Here is a 5745-nt window from a genome sequence, read left to right on the forward strand (position 1 = left end):
CTAGCAACCACCTAGCAACCACCTAGCAACACCTTAGCAACCACCCCGGATACCATAGCAACACCTTAGCAACCACCTAGCAACCGCCTAGCAACACCCTAGCAACCACCTAGCAACCACCTAGCAACACCTTAGCAACCACCCCGGATACCATAGCAACACCTTAGTAACCGCCTAGCAACACCCTAGCAACCACCTAGCAACCACCTAGCAACACCTTAGCAACCACCCCGGATACCATAGCAACACCTTAGCAACCGCCTAGCAACACCCTAGCAACCACCTAGCAACCACCTAGCAACACCTTAGCAACCACCCCAGATACCATAGCAACACCTTAGCAACCGCCTAGCAACACCTTAGCAACCACCTAGCAACACCTTAGCAACCACCCCGGATACCATAGCAACACCTTAGCAACCACCCAGGATACCATAGCAACACCTTAGCAACCGCCTAGCAACACCCTAGCAACCACCTAGCAACACCTTAGCAACCACCCTGGATACCATAGCAACACCTTAGCAACCGCCTAGCAACACCTTAGCAACCACCTACCAACCACTTAGCAACACCTTAGCAACCACCCCGGATACCATAGCAACACCTTAGCAACCGCCTAGCAACACCCTAGCAACCACCTAGCAACCACCTAGCAACACCTTAGCAACCACCCCGGATACCATAGCAACACCTTAGCAACCACCTAGCAACCACCTAGCAACCACCTAGCAACACCTTAGCAACCACCCCGGATACCATAGCAACACCTTAGTAACCGCCTAGCAACACCCTAGCAACCACCTAGCAACCACCTAGCAACACCTTAGCAACCACCCCGGATACCATAGCAACACCTTAGCAACCGCCTAGCAACACCCTAGCAACCACCTAGCAACCACCTAGCAACACCTTAGCAACCACCCCAGATACCATAGCAACACCTTAGCAACCGCCTAGCAACACCTTAGCAACCACCTAGCAACACCTTAGCAACCACCCCGGATACCATAGCAACACCTTAGCAACCACCCCGGATACCATAGCAACACCTTAGCAACCGCCTAGCAACACCCTAGCAACCACCTAGCAACACCTTAGCAACCACCCCGGATACCATAGCAACACCTTAGCAACCGCCTAGCAACACCCTAGCAACCACCTAGCAACACCTTAGCAACCACCCCGGATACCATAGCAACACCTTAGCAACCGCCTAGCAACACCCTAGCAACCACCTAGCAACACCTTAGCAACCATCCTGGATACCATAGCAACACCTTAGCAACCGCCTAGCAATACCTTAGCAACCACCTAGCAACATCTTAGCAACCACCCCGGATACCACAGCAACACCTTAGCAACCACCTAGCAACACCTTAGCAACCACCTAGCAACACCTTAGCAGATACCAGCCAGCACTGCAATCACACTCGCAGTTTCTGCAGGAACTGCAATCTAGTTATTATTATTATTCCACCTGTTTTTTGTCCGGTTAACTAGTGCCGCAGTTTTCGAAATATCGACTTCGTTCAAAAGAGAAAACGTGCGTCCATATCGGGAATGGTGGGCTTGTATACAGCTTTCCGATCGGACTTACGTTTTTCGTAAAAACTTCGTAAGTACGCGTTTTTTTGCCCATTGAAAATGAATGGGCAGAACTTTGCACGCCCGTGGACGTCGCAATTTTTGAGATACGAAGATGAAACCAATTGAGGACCTGTAGAACTTATTGAGCTCTTTCCGAAAATATGCGTTACGAAAAGTTACGACGTACGGATTTCGTACGATTGTCGTACGAAGTGGCCCCATTGGAATGAATGGGGCCAATCGGAGGACGGCAGCTAGATCGAAGGACAGGTAGCTAGAACTCCAGTACTGTGAGTGTATGGAGCAGCTATGGGATAAAACAGCATTAGGTCAAAAGTTTGGACACCCCGGCCCCCCAGTACTGTGTGTAATGGAGCCACGGGTCAAAAGTTTGGACACCCCGGCCCCCCAGTACTGTGTGTAATGGAGCCACAGGTCAAAAGTTTGGACACCCCCGAACGGCCAGAGCAACCTAGCGTGCATAGCTGATTGATGTATTTGCACGTTGCGTAGCAACGTGCAAACACCATTTAATCTAATTTATGCATATAAATCACCTAGCAACCACCTAGAAACACCATAGCAACCACCCCGGATACCATAGCAACACCTTAGCAACCGCCTAGCAACACCCTAGCAACCACCTAGCAACACCTTAGCAACCACCCCGGATACCATAGCAACACCTTAGCAACCGCCTAGCAACACCCTAGCAACCACCTAGCAACCACCTAGCAACACCTTAGCAACCATCCCGGATACCATAGCAACACCTTAGCAACCGCCTAGCAACACCCTAGCAACCACCTAGCAACACCTTAGCAACCACCCCGGATACATAGCAACACCTTAGCAACCGCCTAGCAACACCCTAGCAACACCTTAGCAACCACCCTGGATACCATAGCAACACCTTAGCAACCGCCTAGCAACACCTTAGCAACCACCTAGCAACCACCTAGCAACACCTTAGCAACCACCCCGGATACCATAGCAACACCTTAGCAACCGCCTAGCAACACCCTAGCAACCACCTAGCAACCACCTAGCAACACCTTAGCAACCACCCCGGATACCATAGCAACACCTTAGCAACCGCCTAGCAACACCTTAGCAACCACCTAGCAACCACCTAGCAACACCTTAGCAACCCCCCCGGATACCATAGCAACACCTTAGCAACCGCCTAGCAACACCCTAGCAACCACCTAGCAACACCTTAGCAACCACCCAAGATACCATGGCAAACACCTTAGCAACTGCCTAGCAACACCCTAGCAACCACCTAGCAACCACCTAGCAACACCTTAGCAACCACCCCGGATACCATAGCAACACCTTAGCAACCGCCTAGCAACACCTTAGCAACCACCTAGCAACCACCTAGCAACCACCTAGCAACACCTTAGCAACCACCCCAAATACCATAGCAACACCTTAGCAACCGCCTAGCAACACCTTAGCAACCGCCTAGCAACACCTTAGCAACCACCTAGCAACACCTTAGCAACCACCCCGGATACCATAGCAACACCTTAGCAACCGCCTAGCATCCACCTAGCAACCACCTAGCAACACCTTAGCAACCACCCCGGATACCATAGCAACACCTTAGCAACCGCCTAGCAACACCCTAGCAACAACCTAGCAACCACCTAGCAACACCTTAGCAACCACCCCGGATACCATAGCAACACCTTAGCAACCGCCTAGCAACACCCTAGCAACAACCTAGCAACCACCTAGCAACACCTTAGCAACCACCCTGGATACCATAGCAACACCTTAGCAACCGCCTAGCAACACCCTAGCAACCACCTAGCAACACCTTAGCAACCACCCCGGATACCATAGCAACACCTTAGCAACCGCCTAGCAACACCCTAGCAACCACCTAGCAACCACCTAGCAACACCTTAGCAACCACCCCAGATACCATAGCAACACCTTAGCAACCACCTAGCAACACCTTAGCAACCACCTAGCAACACCTTAGCAGATACCAGCCAGCACTGCAATCACACTCGCAGTTTCTGCAGGAACTGCAATCTAGTTCCACCTGTTTTTTGTCCGGTTAACTAGTGCCGCAGTTTTCGAAATATCGACTTCGTTCAAAAGAGAAAACGTGCGTCCATATCGGGAATGGTGGGCTTGTATACAGCTTTCCGATCGGACTTACGTTTTTCGTAAAAACTTCGTAAGTACGCGTTTTTTTGACCATTGAAAATGAATGGGCAGAACTTTGCACGCCCGTGGACGTCGCAATTTTTGAAATACGAAGATGAAACCAATTGAGGACCTGTAGAACTTATTGAGCTCTTTCCGAAAATATGCGTTACGAAAAGTTACGACGTACGGATTTCGTACGAATGTCGTACGAAGTGGCCCCATTGGAATGAATGGGGCCAATCGGAGGACGGCAGCTAGATCGAAGGACAGGTAGCTAGAACTCCAGTACTGTGAGTGTATGGAGCAGCTATGGGATAAATCAGCGTTAGGTCAAAAGTTTGGACACCCCGGCCCCCCCCCAGTACTGTGTGTAATGGAGCCATGGGTCAAAAGTTTGGACACCCCGGCCCCCCAGTACTGTGTGTAATGGAGCCACGGGTCAAAAGTTTGGACACCCCCGAACGGCCAGAGCAACCTAGCGTGCATAGCTGATTGATGTATTTGCACGTTGCGTAGCAACGTGCAAACACCATTTAATCTAATTGATGCATATACATCACCTAGCAACCACCTAGAAACACCATAGCAACCACCCCGGATACCATAGCAACACCTTAGCAACCGCCTAGCAACACCCTAGCAACCACCTAGCAACCACCTAGCAACACCTTGGCAACCACCCCGGATACCATAGCAACACCTTAGCAACCGCCTAGCAACACCCTAGCAACCACCTAGCAACCACCTAGCAACACCTTAGCAACCACCCCGGATACCATAGCAACACCTTAGCAACCGCCTAGCAACACCCTAGCAACCACCTAGCAACCACCTAGCAACACCTTAGCAACCACCCCGGATACCATAGCAACACCTTAGCAACCACCTAGCAACACCTTAGTAACCACCTAGCAACCACCTAGCAACACCTTAGCAACCACCCTGGATACCATAGCAACACCTTAGCAACCGCCTAGCAACACCCTAGCAACCACCTAGCAACCACCTAGCAACACCTTAGCAACCACCCCGGATACCATAGCAACACCTTAGCAACCGCCTAGCAACACCCTAGCAACCACCTAGCAACACCTTAGCAACCACCCCGGATACCATAGCAACACCTTAGCAACCGGCTAGCAACACCTTAGCAACCCCCTAGCAACCACCTAGCAACACCTTAGCAACCACCCCGGATACCATAGCAACACCTTAGCAACCGCCTAGCAACACCCTAGCAACCACCTAGCAACCACCTAGCAACACCTTAGCAACCACCCCGGATACCATAGCAACACCTTAGCAACCGCCTAGCAACACCCTAGCAACCACCTAGCAACCACCTAGCAACACCTTAGCAACCACCCCGGATACCATAGCAACACCTTAGCAACCGCCTAGCAACACCTTAGCAACCACCTAGCAACACCTTAGCAACCACCCTGGATACCATAGCAACACCTTAGCAACCGCCTAGCAACACCCTAGCAACCACCTAGCAACCACCTAGCAACACCTTAGCAACCACCCCGGATACCATAGCAACACCTTAGCAACCGCCTAGCAACACCCTAGCAACCACCTAGCAACACCTTAGCAACCACCCCGGATACCATAGCAACACCTTAGCAACCCCCTAGCAACCACCTAGCAACACCTTAGCAACCACCCCGGATACCATAGCAACACCTTAGCAACCGCCTAGCAACACCCTAGCAACCACCTAGCAACCACCTAGCAACACCTTAGCAACCACCCCGGATACCATAGCAACACCTTAGCAACCACCTAGCAACACCTTAGCAACCACCCTGGATACCATAGCAACACCTTAGCAACCGCCTAGCAACACCCTAGCAACACCTTAGCAACCACCCCAGATACCATAGCAACACCTTAGCAACCGCCTAGCAACACCTTAGCAACCACCTAGCAACCACTTAGCAACACCTTAGCAACCACCCCGGATACCATAGCCACACCTTA

At 51.3% G+C, this 5745-nt stretch overlaps 1 long non-coding RNA gene across 1 annotated transcript; it reads right to left on the reverse strand.

Annotated features, from left to right (window-relative positions):
• Nucleotides 1-2347: 2347 nt before the first annotated feature.
• On the reverse strand, nucleotides 2348-5380 carry LOC125785955 (uncharacterized). The gene is made up of 3 exons (XR_007428224.1): nucleotides 5288-5380; nucleotides 4721-4917; nucleotides 2348-2764 (listed from the first exon to the last, which is right to left on the reverse strand). It is a non-coding gene; the product is annotated as an uncharacterized LOC125785955 (long non-coding RNA).
• Between the last annotated feature and the right edge of the window lie 365 nt (nucleotides 5381-5745).

The sequence above is a fragment of the Astyanax mexicanus genome, chromosome 21 (genome assembly GCF_023375975.1).
Source record: "Astyanax mexicanus isolate ESR-SI-001 chromosome 21, AstMex3_surface, whole genome shotgun sequence".
In the NCBI taxonomy this organism is placed as follows: domain Eukaryota; kingdom Metazoa; phylum Chordata; class Actinopteri; order Characiformes; family Acestrorhamphidae; genus Astyanax; species Astyanax mexicanus.